Source organism: Pelobates fuscus, chromosome 12 (genome assembly GCF_036172605.1).
Source record: "Pelobates fuscus isolate aPelFus1 chromosome 12, aPelFus1.pri, whole genome shotgun sequence".
In the NCBI taxonomy this organism is placed as follows: domain Eukaryota; kingdom Metazoa; phylum Chordata; class Amphibia; order Anura; family Pelobatidae; genus Pelobates; species Pelobates fuscus.
Window position 1 is genome coordinate 43,629,607 of NC_086328.1, and position 21,359 is coordinate 43,650,965.

The window sequence follows — 21,359 nt, forward strand, 5'->3', positions numbered from 1 at the left end:
GAACTGGGGTAACTAGGGTGACACATGAAAAACACAGGATATTTGCTGACTCTACAAAGTCTTTAGTTATTTATGTTTTTCCAGATTTGTTTATGTTCAAAACAGAGTACTAGATCTCTAAAATGCCAAGATGCCTCTCATTTTAAATCAGCCTTAACAATTGAACATACAGTATAATATTTATAAGTGAAATTGTAAGTGAAATAAAAAAAATAAAAATAAAAAAAAAACTTTTTAGTATATAACCCCCCCCCCCCCCCTGCCACCACCCCCACCCCCCACCCCCACTGAAAAACATACATGCACTTAATTAAGCACTTTTCACTAGAGGCATCTCTAAAACGCAGATCTTCTCTGCTAACTTTGCAAACCCTCCACTTCTCCCTTTGCCAGATCCCTGCCCAATCAGATCATACGATATATTGCGTATACGTAATAGTTAATCATGTATTACGAGAAAAGAATCTCATTAAGGGGACATCACAATAAACCACCAGACTTAATAAAGGTCAAATTGTTAATACATTTTTTCAGAACCCCAACATGTTATTTTCCACTAATACATGTTTTCACATGTATTTTTCTATGCGGCATGACATTTTTAGGCTGGGTTTCTTGATAAAGTTAAACAGGCATTATAGTGTCAGGAACACAAATGTGTATCCCTGATACAATAGTTCTAAAACCACCTCCGGTTAGAAAGGTGATATACTTCCCCTATTTCCAGTGTCTCACGAGGCACCTCGCGTCTGGCTCGCCCCCAATCTGCCTCCTTGGCTGACATTATCAGAACGGATGATCCCAGCCAATTATAATGCTTTCCTATAGGAAAGCATTGGATTGACTAAGATCATCAATTCTCATGGTCTTAGCCAAGGAGGCATGGACTGAGCCAAACACAACACTGACCAATCTGCATCTCCTCATAGAGATGCATTGAGTGAATACATCTCTAAGGGGAAAGTTCAGCATCTCCATGCAGAGCCAGGAAGCACCTCTAGTGGCCCTGTGAGGAGTGGCCACTAGAGGTGTTCCTAGACTATAATGTAAACACTGCCTTTTCTCTGAAAAGGCAGTGTTTATATCAAAAAGCCTGCAGGGACTGACTATGCTCACCAGAACAACATTATGCTGCAGTTGTTCTATTGACTATAGTGTCCCTTTAAGGATAGGTTAAATGGGACACTATAGGCACTGTAACGGACCGTTTCGCTCAGAAGGGGATAAAAACCGTTTAGGCGATAATCCCCTTTTCCACAGACCAGCAGCTACTGTAATCACCAATCTCCCGAACTGCAAACTGTACGAATCTTCCAACTCCCGAACTGGAAACACACGAACCCTGGAATCAGCCGAACAGGAAAAGCATACAATCCGCTTACACTCCTGGCAGTCAACATACAATCCAATTCCCCCAAAGAACGAGACGACACATCGCTTTGAGGGTTAAGCAGGAACTCATTTACTCAGGGCTACCTGCCCAGTATTTATGCAGGTCTCCCACCTGGTGGACACTCCCCTAGGGGACCAAATGGAAGACTGTAACAAAGGACAGACATAAACCAATTACAGACACACAGCAGTAAAACATTCCCACAATGCATCCTGATCTCCTCCCTCTATCCTGGAGATAATTAGAGAAGTAATTCAATTATCTCCCAGGACAGAGGCAAAACTCCATTACACACATGGGACACAAAATACAGTGAAACACCTTAAAATACACAAAGTTACCTTTTATACATAAAACACAGACATGTAACATATCCCCAGATAGCTCAGGTCTGAGTGCACATTATTAGGTGAATGGCACTCACGAATACAGTTTAATTGCCATGGAGCTAAAGTCTTTAATTATACGAACAGGCTCCATGGCATGGCTATCTGGGTTAAAGCATTCACATAAAGCAAACTACCGAATTTACATGCATTCGTTTTAATCCATACGAATTAGAACCAGGGGCTGGAGGTTCAGCGGTGCCTGCACGTAAAAGTGTCCGGGTTTGGTGCATGAAAGCCGGGCAGAAAAGCGCTGGCTGCCCGGGGAGCTCCAGAACACCGCCACCTAGCGGCCGCTAAGTGTAACAGCGGCCACCCAGTAACAACCAATTAAGCTGCGGTTAACCGCAGCTTCAGGGAGGTAAATTGGCAGCACACTCCAGCTTCTGGGTGGCCAATTAACGGCGCCGGCCGGCTTCCCACAGCTCTGGGGAGGTTGCAAACAGGCTGTTTGTTCGGTAGATAGATACCGAACGGCTGTGCAGAAAGGGAGAAATAAATCCTTCTGCACAGTGAAATTAACTCTTTAGCTGCCGGTCCATAATCTAAAGGCAGCAGGCGAGCAACCAGGCTTCTCCAGTTCACAGTGGCGAAGTTGGTTTCGCCACAGGCACCCAGACCCCTTCAGCTCATTTAAGTGGTCTAGGTGCATAGTCCCCGGCCCTTTAACCCTGCAAAGGTAATTCTTATTTTTAATTAACTGCAATAATTACCTTTGAGGCTTGAAGCCACGTCTAGTGGCTAAGCATGAGGACATCTAGCGTCATGTAATACCCCCCAATGAGGGGGAAATACTAATGCGAGCGTGGACATTGCCACGCATGCGCATTAGGTCTTGACAGAGGGGGGCACTATAAGTTCCCTTTAAGTGTTAAGTTTAGAGTTACTGTGTTAAAGTTTAAAGGGGAGGAGTTTACAGTTAGGACAGGTTGGGAAAAATACTTGTCCCTTTGCTGCCCGAGATTAGTTGGAGTTACAGCTGCTCCATTCATTCAGGTCCAGAACTGATTATTAATATGGGTGAAGCTGCTGATTTTGAGTGTAACGCCCACTAATCTTGAGCACACCTTGACATGCATGTCCTTTTTCTGAATTAAACTGGGACCCCAAAACAGAGTTATACAATCAGAGTTATCCACTAAAGGGAGAATTCAAGGTGAATTCAAAGTTAATTTCTCATTTAAGGTCAAAAAAAGCCAAACTGGAAAAATCCTCTAAGTCAGCTAAGCTTTCAGTTTGGCTACTCTGGCCTCTAACGTGAAATCCACTTTGAATTCTCACTTTAGGGGATAGCCCTGCTTGTTTATAGATAGTGATGTCAGCTTTTCAGTATGGAATTCCAAAACACGCAATGTATGTATCTATTCATCCAAATAAACATATATAAAAAAAAAAAACAAGTAAACTATAAATAAAAATGTGCAGAATTTAGTAAACAAGCCACAACTTTATGTGGTCATCCATAGCTTTATTAAGGCTAATAAAAATTAGGTAGAAAAAAACCTTTAATTCTCTTTTTTTATAGTTTTGCATTTCTATATATACAGGAATATATTATGCCTTAAAATGATAAATCCAGCTGCTTTACTCCATACTTTAACTAAACCACACTTGTAATTTGTATATAGTACACGCTTTGCATAATGATATGTTATCTAACCTACTTTCTGTAGTGCTGTTGTAAAAAATACATAAAATCTTTTAGACAGACAAATTGAATAGGCAGGCAAATCTTTGTTTTCCTCTAGCTACCTGTATAAGAAGATAATCACTGCTGTATTCACCATGCAAGAGGATGGAAAAGCTGTTGCGGTTAGTTTCCTGCAAAGTCCACCCTTCAAGTGCATAACTTAACTTTCATGACCCCTGGAGCATATTTGACAGCTCTTACTGATAATTTTAGGATTGAGCTTCCTGTGTGTCCAACTTGTCTGGTTACAACTACATGTTTGTTCGTCTACCCACTGTAAAACGCTGCAGAATTTATTGACGCTATATAAATAATAACATAATAATAATAATAATATTAATAATAAACAACTAATTGATCTGTCAATCTTGCTAGTGAGGCTTGCACTACTTAGTAGTATGTTTCGAGGCATGTTTTACACTCCACTAAAGATACAATTACTAATCAGGACCATTTTCCAAAAATATAGCACTACCAAATACATTTTGAAGGAAAACATAATTGCATTACCTTTACTTTAATCAAAGGATGCATAGTTAGATCATAAACATATCATAATACAGCATTATTTGTCTTTAGATTGTAATGCAGACAAACTAACCCCTTTACAGACGATCGGGTGTGCTATGCCGTCCTACAAAAGCAGGGCTTTAACAACGTTACTGCGGCATAGCACATCATAACAATCTGACCCTCTCACCAACCCAAATACTTACGTTCTGCACAATTCACGATCGGGGGGACCTTCCTGACAACCCAGCAGTCTCCCTGCAGTCAATCCGAGTCATGTGGTGCATGGCTGCAGTGAGACTGCCTGGGTTTTCAGGCAGATCCCACAATATCTAATTAATACGATAATATTATTATATATAAATTGTACACGAACAAGGAAATAGTATATTTTTGTTATAATTTAATTCTAAGTGTATTTTGATATAATATATATATATATATATATATATATATATATATATATATATATATACAAAAATCTGCACACCAGTCAAAACATAAGACTTGCTTTTCCCACAGAAATCCCAAAACTGCAGCGATGTTGCAACCGCAAAGGATTCTGGGTGGGCATATGCAAATTAGTTCAACAAAGAATCACATTTTTGCCTCATTCCATTTTAAACATGGATTCCTTTTAATCTGTGTTTGCAGTATACAACTGCTTGGAACACAATTTAGGAAAAGATGCAAAACCAGTGAACCACTCATGGACAGCTGTTTCGTTGTTAATGCAACTCATCAGCATGAGGTTGGTTACTGGTTTGCTTATTGAGGCTTGGTAGTGCTTGGGAAGCAAAATCCAATTAGGTTATGGTGGGGAAAAATTGTGATTGAAAACCCCTTCCACCTGAAGTCTGTGGATACTTAATACAATGTTAAACAAAAATCTGCACACCAGTCAAGCCATAAGACTTGCTTTTCCCACAGAAATCCCAAAACTGCACCCAGAATCCTTTGCGGTTGCAACATCGCTGCAGTTTTGGGATTTCTGTGGGAAAAGCAAGTCTTATGGCTTGACTGGTGTGCAGATTTTGTTTAACATTGTATTAAGTATCCACAGACTTCAGGTGGAAGGGGTTTTCAATCACAATTTTTCCCCACCATAACCTAATTGGAATTATATATATATATATATATATATATATATATATATATATATATATATTAAAAATTGATCAAAATACACTTAGAATGGCATTCTAAAATATATATAAATAGCCCTATATTCAAAGCAATACAAAAAGATAGGGTAGGGCTGCGTCAGTAAAATAATATAAAATAATCTCAAAAGTCTTACTAGAGCAACAAAAGATCGTCAGGAGTATTGGATAAATTGTAGATGAATAGACTCTTCAGTAGGGATAGGTGCGTTTGAATGTCTCAGGGTATTCGTTTATATGGAAGAAAAAATGAGACAGAGGCAACCAATAGTGTAATAAATCTAAAATCTAGAGTGCAGAATATTAATAGGAGGTAGAACACTCACATTTAAAAGAGCTATGGCCAGCTCTGGTGTGATGGGTATATTCAACCTGTACATGAGGGGTACTGTTATACTCATGACACACTGCTGAACACAAATATGAGTGCTTTAGAGCAGTAAAGCACTAAAGGTGATTTTTTTTTTGTGTGTGTGTGTAAAAAATGCAAAAAATAAATATGAACACTACCATTGGCCAGGACTTTTGACTAAGTAGCTACTAAAAGAGGCTGGACATGCCCCCTTTTAAATACCCTAGGTTGTCTACTTTTGCAAATGGTATGTCATGATGGGGGTAATTTTCATGTGTGTGCTGCCTTGCAGTCTCAAAGGCAACATAGGCCCAGGAAACCAATCTGGCAGATTTTAATGTGTAAAAACTGAAATGGGCAAGCTCTTTATTTGACCCTGTGACTTTCCAAAACACCATAAAACTTGTGCATGCAGGGCATCATTGTACCTGGTGGGACATCACAGCATAGAAATGTGTGTGCAGTAAAAGCCAGATCCCACAATATCAAATTAATAAAATAATGTATTATGACATTCACAAGTAAGATGCCATGCAGAAGTTGGGAAAAAAATTCCTTAGATTTTATTCATATATATTAATTCACTAATTCGTTCAGCCTTTATAAAAATATTTTGGAAATAAAAAGCTTTAGACATGTTACTATAAAAGTAAAAATTCAATTTTTCTCACATACGGTAGGTGTGACAAAAAAATAAAATAGATAAATAAAAATGGTCAAATACCTTAAAGTATTTGTAAGGACTCTGAAGGCATTACTAGAAGTTCAGCTTACTAAAAATGGCAACAGAATATATATATAAAATTAAATTCAATTTGAGCATAATTTCCACATACAGTAAATATAGTTAAGTCATATATTTCTAACATAAAAGGTATTTAAACTGCTATGGCAATATTTATCATTCTTTGAACTGCTAATTAAATCCCAACAGTGAAATGGTAGAATCCATTCACTTATCCCCCTACCTAAATGGTTTTATTCATTTTTGTCAATCAGCAATGTATATATATATATATTTTTCCCTTCTTTTTCTAATCAACAGGTGCTCTCTGATGTGTACATTGAAAGGAACATTCAGTGCAATCTTGCCTAAGAAATACATTTATGCATAAACTTTTAAACATTCAGTAATCTGTTTGCTCGTTCACACTTTCTGAGCATATTTGAAAATCAAAAACCTCTGCAGCTCAAAACAGACTTTAATTGTGTTATTGAACACAATGAATCAAAAGACAACAATGTGCTTGTACGTTTAGCCACTGGAAAAATGGTCCCAGATTTTCTATGGGGCTCAAAAGAAGAAATAGATTCATCTCAGTCCTCGGAGCTCCATTCAAAATCTTCTGAATAGAAATTCCCAGAAGTTTACCGTTTCTTTGGCCAAATGCAACATTTTTCATGGTTTTAGAACTGTCGTTACACAAAAGAACCAAATGTGACATTGTTTACAGTGGATGAGAAGCCAAAAGAAAAGATCTTTCGGATCTGTGTGCTCATTCTACAGCTGGATAATGTAAGTCCAGCTAAAAGGTGCAATGTATATATTTAAGTATTTGATCTACGTTGTCTATTGGGGAAAACGAATACCTCAGGAGACTAGAGTAATAGAATTAAGGGGAAAAATGCATTATGTAAAAAAATAAAAAATAAAGCAGATAGTATTTAATGAAGTATAATTCTTCCTGCTGTGTTATCATATGTTGTTGTCCTTATGGGAAATTCAGTCACTGTGTATTATAAATTATATTCCCTTCTGACAAGTTAATATTGTGCCATTGGATACTTTAGTGTAAAGTGTTATATTTAATTTTATTAACTTTATAAAATACTTTATTAAAGAAACACTATAGAGCTAGCAATGCAAATATGTATATATATATATACATATATATATACATATACATATATATATATATATATATATATATATATATATATATATATATATATATATATATATATATATATATATATATATATACTGTCCATGTCCCAAGTTAGTTTTAGGGCTTCCCCACCTTGGAAGAGTGCCTTCAGGATGATGATCTGATGCTGCTCATAGAGCAACTGCACATTTGCCAGTGTCATCGCGGTACGCCTGGGTATGAGTGCCAGGAAGTTACATTCTTTGCTCTCCAACCCTGAGTGAATGGAGGCGTGGCTTAAAGTTGCTCTTCCAAGTCTTCAAATTGCTAAAATATCACATTGGTGGGGGGGGGGGGCATTAAAGGGACATACTTCTGTAGGCACTATAACAGCTTCAATTAGATTAAGTTGTTATAATGAGTACAGTGTTCCTTTAAGTAGTTTGTGCTGATAAGCCATTGGGGTGTTATTTTTTAATCTCTTCAGGGACATTTCTGCTGTGTAGGGAACCACATTTTAGATTATAGTTAGCGCAGAGGTTTCTGGGAGTTGTAAATCTCTTCCTTGCTTACAACTGAACTACAACTCACCGAAAGCCCCACTTTGGTCATAAATCAATTGTAAGCAGATACCTATGGGCTAAACTGAACACGGACATAGAAAGGTATGCATTATGGTTTAATGAGTCACTTCCTTGTCTGAACAGAGCATGTTGCAGAAACAACAAAGTCTAGGGATTTGCATTAAATTAGGGAACTTGTAACATGTAAGCATTTTTTTTTTCTCCTTTTTTATTTATTGTTTTTGCATTGCCTGTAATATATTTTTTCATATAACGCATGAAGAGACATGTTAGTTCCAATGGGGTGTCTCTTGCAGATTAAGTATTTAGTCTCACAACAATTACTGAAAGCAATTCCTGGTGTAGAATTACATTTAAAGGAACATTAACTTTATTTATAATGCTGTAGTGTTTAATACAGCATTTAAATAAGTGCACACCCACAATGTCCAAATAATGAATAAAAAAAGAGCTATCTTTAACCCACTAATCACTATTGATGATCTCCCGGCCAATCCAATGATTCTCACGAAGAAGCACTAGAACAAAGGATGCATGCATGGCAATTGCAAGCACGGCAAGTTGAAGAGTTCTAAAAGTTTGGAGTGTTCCTGAAAAGTGGCCATATAAAAACAAAAAAGAATAACAAATACATATTAGATGGAGTTGGTTACCATTTTAAGATATTATATATTGCATTGCAAATGTGCAAAGGTTACCCTGTTTTCTTCAAACCTGTAAGACAATCTCAGACATCATATACATTTTAACGGGAGGTGCAGAGCATATCCCATAAACCTCTCTACAGCAGGTGTCTATGGGATATGCAGTTTAATACCTAGCAACTGTTCTATTCATTGCAAAAAACTGAATAATACTACCGCTCAAACTGACAGCAGTCATTTGCTACAACTATTAGCTGAATCATGTATAACAAGCCATGACTGAGTCTTCCAGGGGAGAAAGATTCCTGACCACTAAACATGTCATACAAATGCTTGCATCGGAATATATATTTTCCCTCCTTGTGTTTAAGATTTCTGAAGAAATCATTTGTTTCAGCAAATTTTAAAGATAATTCTCTCAACAGACATTGCTAAAGTTATCAGAGACATCCTTGCCAGCTAGGCTTCTCCTCACAGAGTTCCTTCACTCAGCCTCTACTTATTGCTTTACAACTTGATACATAAACAGGTCAGAGTAAGTTTAATATACTATAACTTTTGGAAACAGGCAAATAGAACAACTAGGGAGTATAATGAGTTGTAAAGGTGGTGGTGTGGGGTTTCTACTCTTACCTCACTGATCCTTCAAAGCTCTACCAACCCCCTCTTTCCTCTCTTTCTCATCATTTAAAATTCATTTGATTCACCTTTTCAAATCCATCTCTGCTAACATTGCTGTTATTTATCATTCCTCCCCCCCAACCCCCCGGGGCTCAAGGAGGACACACCCACAACCATGACTTACTAAATCAACACGCTACCTGCAAAGATGCTCCGATGTGCTGAACGCTCCAGGAGTCTCGCACTCAACAAGACTTTTTCCATTACAGATTCATATTGTGTTTATACAGAGCAGTCCTTGCCCTCGCCAAACAGTCATACTTTTCCTCTCTCATTAGTTCATGTTCCCGCAATCCCAGGCATTTCTTTGACGCCTTTAACTCTCTTCTTCACCCTGCTGTGGCTACCCCAAAAACTAATCTTACAGCCTTTAGCTTTGCATGCTACTTTACTGACAAGATTGAACAGGTAAGGAAAAAATTCTCCCCACCTTGTCTTTCTCTTTCTCAACCACACGTAGATCCTGCCTTTCCTACGCTTCAGACTTTCTCCCTGGTTACTGAACAAGAGGTGGCTGCGCTTCTCCTTTCCTCTCGCCCCACCAATTGCCCGCTTGATTTTTCCTCATCTTACCTTATCAGTTCTCTCTCCCCTTGTCTTGTGTCTCCTCTGGCGTTGTCCCTGCTGACCTTAAACATGCCACTGTAGCACCCATCATGAAAAAAACATCTCTAGACCCGTCCTCCACATCTAACTATAGTCCCATATCCCTACTCCCCTTTCCTCAAAACTTCTGGAAAGACTTGTCTTTATCAATATGTCTCATTTCCTCAATTCCAACTCTCTCCCTTGACCCTCCACTCAGCTGAGACTGCTTTTATCCAAGTTGCTAATGACCTAATTGCAGCTAAATCCAAAAGCCACTACTCCATACTAATTATTCTTGACCTCTCTGCTGCCTTTGACACCGTTGATCATTCTCTCCTACTTCAAACTCTCCAATCACTCAGTCTCTGTGGCTCAGTCCTCTCATGGTTTTCCTCTTATCTCATTCAGTTCCTCTTTTTCTGATACCTCCTTCATTCGTCCTGTCTCGGTTGGAGTCCCCAAGGCTCTGTCCTTGGTCCCCTTCTATTTTTTCTTCATACTGCCTCTCTTGGCAAACTTATTACCTCATTTAGATTCCACTACCACCGCTGATGACACGCAGATATATCTCTCCTCCCCGGACCTCTCCCATGCCCTCCTGCAACGTGTCACTGCTTGCCTTTCTCCCATCTCTGACTGGATGTCCTCCCGCTATCTGAAACTCAATCTCTCTAAAACGGAGCTCCTTGTCTTTCCTCCTCCTAATACTGATCCTTCTCTTTCGCTCTCTCTTCAAGTAAGTAGTATCCACATCAGTCCATCCTTGCAAGCGCGCTGTCTTGATTCTGGCCTCACTTTTGAGCCTCACATCCAGTATGTTACCAAATCCTGCAGATTCCATCTCAAAAACATAGCCCACATCTGCCCCTTTCTTACGCAAGATGCTACTAAGGAGCTTGTCCATGCTCTAGTAATTTCTTGCATACAAGACCCTCTCCTCATTGGTCTTCCCAAAAGCCATATTGCCCCGCTATAGTCTGTAATGAATGCCAGTATGATTTTCATCTCCAGTCGGTCCCCTCACACCTCACCCCTGTATCAGACCTTACAATTGCTTCCTGTATCCTATAGGAGTCAATTCAAAGTACTAACCCAAACCTATAAAGCACTGAACAATTCTAACCCCTCTTATATCTCTTCACAGATCCATAGGTATGCCCCTTCCCAGTCACTCTGCTCTGCCCATGACCTTCTTCTGTCTGCTGCTTGCACCCGTAAGGCCAACTCACACTTGCAGGACTTCTTGTGGGCAGCTCCCTTCCTATGGAATAGCCTGCCTACCGCCATCAGACTCTCCCCTAGTCTTCAATCATTTAAGAAGTGCCTTTAAACCCATCTCTTTAGTAAAGAGTATGGCCTCCCAGAGTAACCTGGGTATGCCTGTATCTTGCTCTCTCCTAATGGGCAGCACTTTACTCTCTCCTCCAGCTCTGCTTCACTCCCACCTTATTTGATTGCTATTTCCTGTCCTATTGTGTTTTATACCCCACCTCCTATAGACTGTAAGCTTGTTTGAGCAGGGCCCTCTCCAACCTATCGTTCCTGTAAGTTTTCTTGTAATTGTCCTATTTATAGTTAAATCCCCCCTCATAATATTGTAAAGCGCTACAGAATCTGTTGGTGCTATATAAATGGCAATAATAATAATAATAATAATAAGGAAAAGACAGCAATGGGAAATATTACAGACAAAAAAATAAAGTATTTTTCCAGGACCACTGCTCACACTCCAAACGGAAAGTCCAAAAAAAGCCATCACTTTTTTTTCCAAAAAGTGATTCTTCTTTATTTATACAATTCTAACGCTAGTCAATGTTTCAGTTAATTTAGCGAACTTCTATTAAGATATTTATATATACACACACACAAACTTTAGATTATTGAACTGGATGCATTTATATAACCAGTTTGGTATGATTGATTGGTGAATGTGACTAGGTTGGAAGTTGGATGATAAGTGGGACAGTGCTGGGAAGGGAAGGGGTGTGTGTATGTGTGCGGAGGCTGCTTGTGGTGTTGTACGTTTGTGGGAATACTGCTTGTGGGGTTGCCTGACAGTGTAGTCATTATAATGGAGTTATGGGGGGGATGTAGGGGATGCAGGGGGGACATATGGGCTGTAGAGGGAGAACTACGGCTGTAGTGGAAGGATATGGACTATTGTACGGTAGATAGTGGTTATAGTGGGTTGACGAGCTGTTGTGAGGTGACAGGGGATGTTGTGGGGTGACAGGGACTATAGTAGAGACTGTAGTGGGAGGATAGTGGGCATATTGGGGTAACAGGGACTATACTGGGGCGACAGGGGATGTGGTGGTGTGACAGGAGCTGTAGTGGAGTGGCTGGGGCTGTGGTTAGGTGATAGGGCTGTAATGGGGTAACAAAGGCTGTGGAGGTGTGACGAGGGCTGTATAAAAATGTGTATTCCTCCCTCTATTTGAGTGCAGGCATGGGGAAGTCTCCCCTGTCTGTCTCAGTCACACAGCAGGATAAAAGACTGACCGCTGAGGCAGATTTTGTCGGGGGCCTTGTGGCAAATCCAGCCTTGTTTTTAATGCTTCAGTGCTCTATTGTCACTAAAAGGGGATTCATCTGCTATATTGTCATTTAGAAAGGCCTTGTGCCACTCTTTACCATGCACTATGTTTGATAAATACACAGAGTTGATTAATTTAATTGTACTAGTGATTTAATATATTGTTTCAAAGTCCAGTTTTTACATGCATGTGCATATGATTATGCATATACCAGCAATACTCATTGTATTTATGTTTTCAATGACAAGTTTATATGTGCTTGCGGACATGATTTTATATATTTATTTTTTTTACTCTGCTCCACTTAACTACTATCTATTACGATTTTGTATATGACTGGACAATACAATTTATCTATGCATTTTATTATGGATTTACATATGCCTAAAATGTCCAGTTTATATGAACATTTTCATATTGTTTCACCTATCACTGTATAATACAGTTTATATGTATACATGTATATCTACAGCCTAAGAACATGGCACCAGGTCCACCCTCTCCTGCTTGTCCAGATTTACCCACCTACTTTCAAGTATGAATATTTGGTAATTGAATTAGATGGCTCCATAGACTGGGATACTTTAACGTGAGTGTTGATTAACAGAGGTGTTTCCAGGTGTCGGCATTCAGGATCTATTTTATATATATAGACCCTGTGTAACTAAAGTAGCATGCTGTCAGTTTTTTTTATCCTGTATTCAAAAGAAGCAGTGATAGCTGAAAATGATTAAGTTCATAGCTTTAAACAAAAAAATAAATAACGATTTCATGTAAGATCTACTCTGCTCCACTTAACTACTATCTATTACGATTTTATATATGGCTGGACAATACAATTTATCTATGCATTTTATTATGGATTTACATATGCCGAAAATGTCCAGTTTATATGAACATTTTCATATTGTTTCACCTATCACTGTATAATACAGTTTATATGTATACATGTATATCTACAGCCTAAGAACATGGCACCAGGTCCACCCTCTCCTGCTTGTCCAGATTTACCCACCTACTTTCAAGTATGAATATTTGGTAATTGAATTAGATGGCTCCATAGACTAGGATACTTTAACGTGAGTGTTGATTAACAGAGGTGTTTCCAGGTGTCAGCATTCAGGATCTATTTTATATATATATATATATAGACCCTGTGTAACTAAAGTAGCATGCTGTCAGTTTTTTTACCCTGTATTCAAAAGAAGCAGTGATAGCTGAAAATGATTAAGTTCATAGCTTTAAACAAAAAAATAAATAACGATTTCATGTAAGATCAAAGTGACTAAAGATTGTACGTATATTTGGAGTACCTAAATGTATCTTACTTGAGTTTGCAATAACATCATCAAAAGACATTGAATTACTAAACATTGAGCTGAACCAAAAGTAAAGTTCTTAAATGAAAAGTTGAGAGATATGAGCTTGATTAAATACACTGACGAGCCAAAACATTAAAACCACCTGCCTAATATCGTGTATGTCCCCCTCGTGCTGCCAAAACAGCTTTGATGCATCAAGGCATGACTCCACAAGACCTCTGAAAGTGTCCTATGGTATCTGGCACCCAGACATTAGCAACAGACCCTTTAAGTTCTGCAAGTTGCAAGGTGGGACCTCCATTGATCAGATTTTGTTTTTCCAGAACAATCCCACAGATGTTCAATCAAGGTCTCCAAATTGCGATATGTGGAATGTGGAGGCCTTCAACTCAATGTCATGTTCCTCAAACCATTCCTGAACAATTTTTGCACTGTGGCAAGGTGCATTATATTGCTGAAAGAAGCCACTGCCATCAGAGAACACCATTGTATGTGGTCTGCAATAATCTCTAGGTAGATGGTACATGTCAAAGTAACATCCACATGAATGCCAGGACCCAATGTTTCCCAGAAGGACATTGCCCAGAGCATAACACTGCCTCTGCTGGCCTGACTTCTTCCCATAGTCCATTGGTGGTGGACAGAGGCACTCTGACCGGTCTGCAGCTACGCAGCCCCATATGCAGGAATCCGCAATGAACTGTGTATTCTGACACATTTCTATCAAGGCCCAGTTAGTTTTTGCAGCAATTTGAGTTACAGTATCTCTTCTCTGTGATTGGACCAGACAGTCTAGCTTTTTCTCTCCACTTGCATCAATGAGACTTGGGGTGCCCATGATCCTGATACCGGTTCACCAGTTGTCCTTCCTTGCACCACTTTTGGCAGGTACTAAATACTGCATACTGGGAACAACCCACAAGACTTGCCCTTTTGGAGATGCTCTGACCCAGTCATCTAGCCATCACTATCTGGCCCTTGTCAAAGTCGCTCAGATCTTTTCACTTGCCCATTTTTCCTGCTTCCAACACATGGAATTCAAGAACTGGCAGTTCACATGCTGCCTAATATATCCATTGACAGATGCTATGGTGATGATATATTCAATTTTATTCACCTTACTTGTCAGTGGTTTTAATGTTGTGGCTTACCATTGTTTGATTTAACTTTTAAAACTTTTATAATTTGACTGGGATCTTCAGTAGCATTAAAGTAGTAAGCCAAATCAAATGCAAAACATTTTGGCAGACACCAGATATTACTAAGTAAAAAGGAACATGTCAAAAAACTGGGGGAAATATTTTGATGACACTTTGCTTGAATTCAATTTTTCAAGACTGCAATGATCAAGGTATTTAGCATAGTATTTAAAAAGTACACAAAGTGCTAGAACACCCAAAAAAAAAAAATATATATATATATATATATACACACACACACACACACACACATATATTTATTAATCCATTCAAATAAATACAAATCTGCTAACAACAGTGAACAGGGAGGAAAGAAAAGGCAATCTGACGCGTTTTACGTAAAAGGCAATCTGACGCGTATACATAAATACAAATCTTTGATAAAGTACTTGACGCGGTGTAATATCCCAACACACAGAATTTAGGAAAGCAAGGGACAAGACAAGGATTTAATATATTACGGGGCCTTAGAATGGCCGAACTAAACGTCAGACAGAAATAAAGCATAATTCGATCGAAGTCGAGGTCAGGGGAACGAAGAGAGGATGAAAACGAGAACTAGCCAGAGTCAGGTAAACAGTAATCAGTCAGATGGGCAGACAAGACAGAAAAGGGTTAAAGATAAATTCAGAGTCAGGAACAAAGTCAATACCAGAATAAACACAATAGGTCAAGGAACACACTAAAGGGTACTGAAACAGAAATCACGATAGGGCACAGGGGATGGGGCTAGGGAAGTTTAAATAGCCTTTAATTAACATTTGGTTGGCCTACATCATGCCTACGCCCCTCCAAAACATGCAACATGCATGTGTGGGGGTGCCGGAATGATGTGAGCCATTGGCAGCCTGAACCAACTTGTGGTTCCCACTGCCCCTTTAAGAGCACGTTCGTGAGGCGCACTGTTCGAGCTAAGGACCCCAGCCGGCCCCCGGATAAGGTAAGCACCGACACACTTGTAAGCCTAAAAAACACATCAAGCTGTTTTTTCCCTTCCTTCCTGATTCACCCATTTCTCACAACTATGTATTTATTTGAATGAGTGAATAAATATAATATTTCAGTGTCCCCTCTCTATGTAATTTTGTGTAATTTACTATTATATTATTATTATTTTATTATTTATATACCACTGTACAATGGGATAGAGGAGAACTTACTTCCAGTCTCTCTCTGGGATCTTGAATATATATGTACAACTTATGAGAGATGTTTATTTATGCTTGATCTTACCGACTTTTCATTTTTGATCTATTTTTTAAAAAAATCACCTGCTAAATGTACTCCCTGACAGATATACATTATGAAAGTACCATAAAAGTACATTAATAAGGACTAGAAAATAGTTCAAATGACCACATTTCAAATGTTAAAATAATGTCAGGTATATTTTAAGAATTGCACGAATATACTGTAAGCCTGCTAGTCTATTACAATTACCACAACGTGTAAACAACTTATATGTCTATGGAACGTTTAACAGGGATCACTGTACGATAGTGTACTCAAATAAATAAAAAAAATGTACGTAGACCTTGGATCATTTTGTTCCTGGTTGATTATTATGATGAGCCTTTTATAGTGAAAGACATTGTGAAATATTAACCCTGGGGACTTATCATAAAGGAGGGGAAAAAAAGAAAAAATACAAAAACTGTTCTGTTTAAATCAAGTGCATACATCCACTAATCACGTTGTTTTTGAGAACAAAGAAATCTCAACTTTCTCAGCTTAAATAAGAAAGGGAAACGTCAGTTGGCATAAAATTTAAAGAAAAATGACCTAAACAGAAAAAAATACAGATTTTTCATGCTTCACCTTCCTTTTTGCTTATGTTCCAAAACCCTTTTCTTTAGTTATCACAACGGACAATAAAAACCTCTTTTGCCTGACTGACTATGAAATATGATTGTGCAAGCACAGTGCTTTGGAAGAACATTGGTTAAGTTATGGATGTTTTTTTTTCGAAGTGCCACTTTTTCTCTGTACAGATGGCTGTTCACACAAGACAAGTCTGCATAATTGTATTACTAATAAGCAGCAAGGCAATTAGTTGTGTAAGTGTGGTATAGTCACTCTAAGAGACAAAAAGGTGAATAGGGAGGAGAGGGGACAAAAATCTCCCCCCCCCCCCCCCCCCTCCACCCCATCCATCAAATGACAGCTATAATTAAGTATATGTTATTGAAAAATGATTCATTATTATAGCCTGGACAAATTATTAATTTGCATTTATAAAATATTAATAAAATTGTATATACTACTATACGAATATGCTTTATGTTGTATGTTAACCATATAATCTTGACTTATGTTTTAAGTCACTTAAACTTAAGTTTTAAGATCTACATCAGAGAGGGTCATTTTTATACAGATGGAGTTATTTATTTGTTCTACCAAGTTTCACCCATAAAATCTATTTTTTTCAGGTCACCCCAAATATTATTCAATGCACAAAGGACAAAATATTCAAAGGATAAAAGGCGGGTTTAAGTAAAGTCATTCTAGAGAGTGAGGTTGAATTAGAAAGATTGACAGATCGACAGACAGACAGATACATAGGACTAAATGTGTTTTGCAATTTAACGTACTAATGAGTAACGTTTCTCTACGCTGTACTTGCAAATGTTTTTCATTTTTATTTGTCTGTAACGACCGCCGAGTGATGATTGTCTCCCCTATTTACTGCTGTTGAGAAAAATAAATTGTGAGAAAATAACGGACACAAAAAGTCGCTAGACACTAGATATTTATGAGAACAATGTTAAGTAAATTGGATTATATAACGTAGCAGTCATTACAATTAAATTGCCAGTGGACATGACATCATCAGGTATTGTTGACTCATTTATTATTTTTTTGAGTGAAAAGCTAGTATTAAAGTTGGACCAAACATAATCAAGTACTTATAGGTTAGTGGAAGATATATACTCAGAATGGCACTCACATGAATTAATAACCTGGATGCATTCTTCACTGAAACTGTCTTTATTTAACTGTAAGCTAACAATCACATTCTCGTCTTTATCAACAAGCGACTGACATTTAATTGGACAAACTTTAAATGTGATTTTTTTTTTGAGAGGCCAAGCAAAGGCTGCAGCTTGTTAATTAAGTACTTATATATCCCCCCTGCTGTGCAATAAATTTTTCAAAGCAATGCCTGTCCATATTTATTTTTGAACTTTTGTTCCCTCTTTTGAATTAAAAGGGATTTTTTTCTCCACAAAAAAATGGCTTGTGAAATTCCCACATATTATTTTGTAGCCTTCAATAGGAAAGCACAGGCTAATTAAAATGTTTTCAGAATACTTATGAATGCGTAGTTAGTAGAATTGTAAGCCACATTTTTTTATTTATTTTTTAGATTTATGTATAAACTGGTTGAAGATATTCTATATCTTAAGACAAAATGTATAGCTATTCTAGGCAAAATGAGTTCAACATTTCTTAGAGTATGTTTTATTATGCCTCGCAAAGCATCATTACAAGACTCACAAATAATAACAGTGATATTTATGATAAAAGACTAATGGTAATGCTGAATTTATTTCAAATGGATTGATTTAAATATAAAACAAACTATGGTATATTGTGAACAACAATATGCTTAGTCCATTGTGGGTCACTATTAGAAAAACTCCAGAAACAAGAAAAGGACTGGACACTAGCATGAGGTCCGAGGCCAATTTTATTTAAGTGTATATTTTTGTTTACTGTCCAATAGACCTGCTATATGCCTGTGCCCAGTCCTTTTTTCTCATTTCTGATATTGGGAGCATGGTCACATCTGGACTGGAGACACAGCGTGGGTCCTTACTTGCTTGTGCCTAGCCATATCTCCTTATAAGAACAGGGTGCTCTAGTGGTTATGGTACTAGGATTGGCCTGGTGCCTCCGTTGTTTGACTCTGTACCTTGGGTCCGCCGGGCGCCACTCTCCGCCTCTAATACAACAGTCAACACGTTAGAAGCTCTCTGTCTGAGATAAGATCAGTGGTTCATGCTTAACTCGTTGACTTAGAGGTATCAACTGGTGATCTCAGCCAATGAGCTGGCCTTACTACAGAAGCTCCCAAAGCTTTCAAATCTCTTTTGTATGTAGAGGAAGTGGCGAGTGGCACCTGGTGCAATAAGGGGTTACCGTCCGTGGAGTGTTCCCTGCTCCAGAAGGTTCATGAATCTATAGATTGCAAGCTCCTTTGAGCAGGGTTTTCATCAACCTATTGTTCATGTAACATTCTGCATTTGTCTCATTTATTGTTAAATTCCCCCCTTTATATTATAATAAAGCACTGCGGAATAAGTTGATGCTATGTATATATGCCGATAATAATAATGATCACCGCGGCTATTTGTTATCATCACTGCAGCTATAACTCTACCTTTTGGCTCTCACATGTCAAAGGAGGTATTTTTACTGCCTTATTTATTGTGTGGGACCCATACAGTTTGTATACCGTGTGCATATGCAGTTTCAATGCTATTGAAGGAATTAAATTGACCAAACAATTTTACCTGAATATTCTACTATATATATATAGTACCCTCTGAAAATAAGCCTAATGCCTCAAATACAACCTCAAATTATGATAGGTAATGAGTGCCTAGTATAACTAGTAGATATTTAATTACACTTGCTAGTGACATAGATTTCTCATTGGGTCTGTGTTCTCTCTGTTAATAATAATGAGCACTCTCTTCACTTAAAAGGACATGCTAAGCACCAAAACAACTTTAGCTTAATGAAGTGTCACTGCTCACTTCGCTACTACTTAGGAGTTAACTAAAAAAATTTATACAGCCCTACCACATCTCACCTGGATGTGACATACAGAGCCTCCCTGTGCACTTCGTGTAAAAAGAGCTCTAATTTTTCAACTTTCTTTATTGCACATTCTGTTTCATTTAGAATTTCTTACCTTCTGCCTGTTAACAGCCTGCTGGAGCCCAGAGGAGCCTCCTATGGGTGATTAAACGTCAATTGACAGCGCATGAGATAAACACTTCTAAATTTATTTATTTTTAATTTTTTTTTTATTAAGCAGTTTTGTTCACATACATGCATGACTGTTACATAAAGAAAAAAGTTTGTGTTAGCTGTGGTTTCTTAACATAAAGGCAGCTGTTACAAAGTGTTAAACATAAACAATTATATTGAAGTCACATCAAATGCATATTTGCTGTTAGTGACATGTAGTGAGTTTTTTTTTTTTATTGAACTTGGGGGGTAACCTTGGTTAGGTGAGGATGGGAAGGGTGGGGTAGGGAGGGGGAGTGGGCAGGTGCCGCACCAGGACACATTCTCCTGAGAACTTTTGTCCACATTGCCTTGGACATAATGACTTAACTAGTTGGTAAATACCTCAGGTTACACCTTTAGCATCGTAACCCTCCACTAACAGCCCAGCTTGTGGATGCTCGTTGGTTGGCTTGGTTTGGGCTTATTTGGTTGGAGTAGTGGTCGGAGTAAGTGTGGGTATTGCCTGCTCCTGCTCATGGAGCAGTCCTTACAAGATTTCACATATGTGAGCACGGCTGTCGGCGCCTGGTTGGGTCCAAATCCGTGTTCGTGGATTTGTCAGTGGGCACTATCTCGTTCCATTTGTCCCAGGCTATTCTCCAGATTTTGGATTGTTGGTTTGCCATTTGTCGTGCTGCGCATTCATAGAGCTTGTTTTGATTCACTAGATTAATGCACTCCTGAATCGTTGGGGGTTCTGTGTTGCGCCACTTTCTGCTAATTAGCATCAGTGCTGCTATATTTATTTGATAGATCAGGTAGGCTGTTGATCTCGTGAGTTTTGCTGGATATATATGTAGTAAGAATGTTTCTGGGTTATGGGGTAGAGTGAGCCCTGTGGTTAAGGTTATTAATTCAGCCACTTGTTGCCAGTAATATGTTAGCGTAGGGCAGCCCCACCAAGTGTGGATCATGTCTCCCAGGTTGTCGAGACATCTCCAGCATCTGTCAGAGACCATAGGGTGTATCTTGTGTAACCTTTTTGGTACCAGGTACCAGCGGTAAAGCAATTTTTTTGATAGTTCTATGTGGGATGCGCAGAGTGTTAATTTTTTGATGGTGACGAATAATTTTTCCCAGACTTTGTCCGGGATGTTGAGGTTTAGCTCACGCTCCCAGGATCGAATAAACGGTAACGTTTTAACGTCCTCTTCCACATTTAGGCTTGAGTATAGTAGTGATAACGATTTTTTTGCAGGCATTTGTGTTGTCATAACCCGTTCAAAGGCCGTCAGCCGTAGCTCACTCACATTTTTTACTGATGGTACTGATGTTTGAACAGCCATGCCCGCATTTGGAAGTATGAGAATTCTGCTATGCTCGGGAGGCCATATTCTTTTTGTAATTGAGGGAAGGGTACGATATTTTTGCCTTGCGTCAATTGTGTGATATACTTGATGTGGTGTCTTTCCCATATACG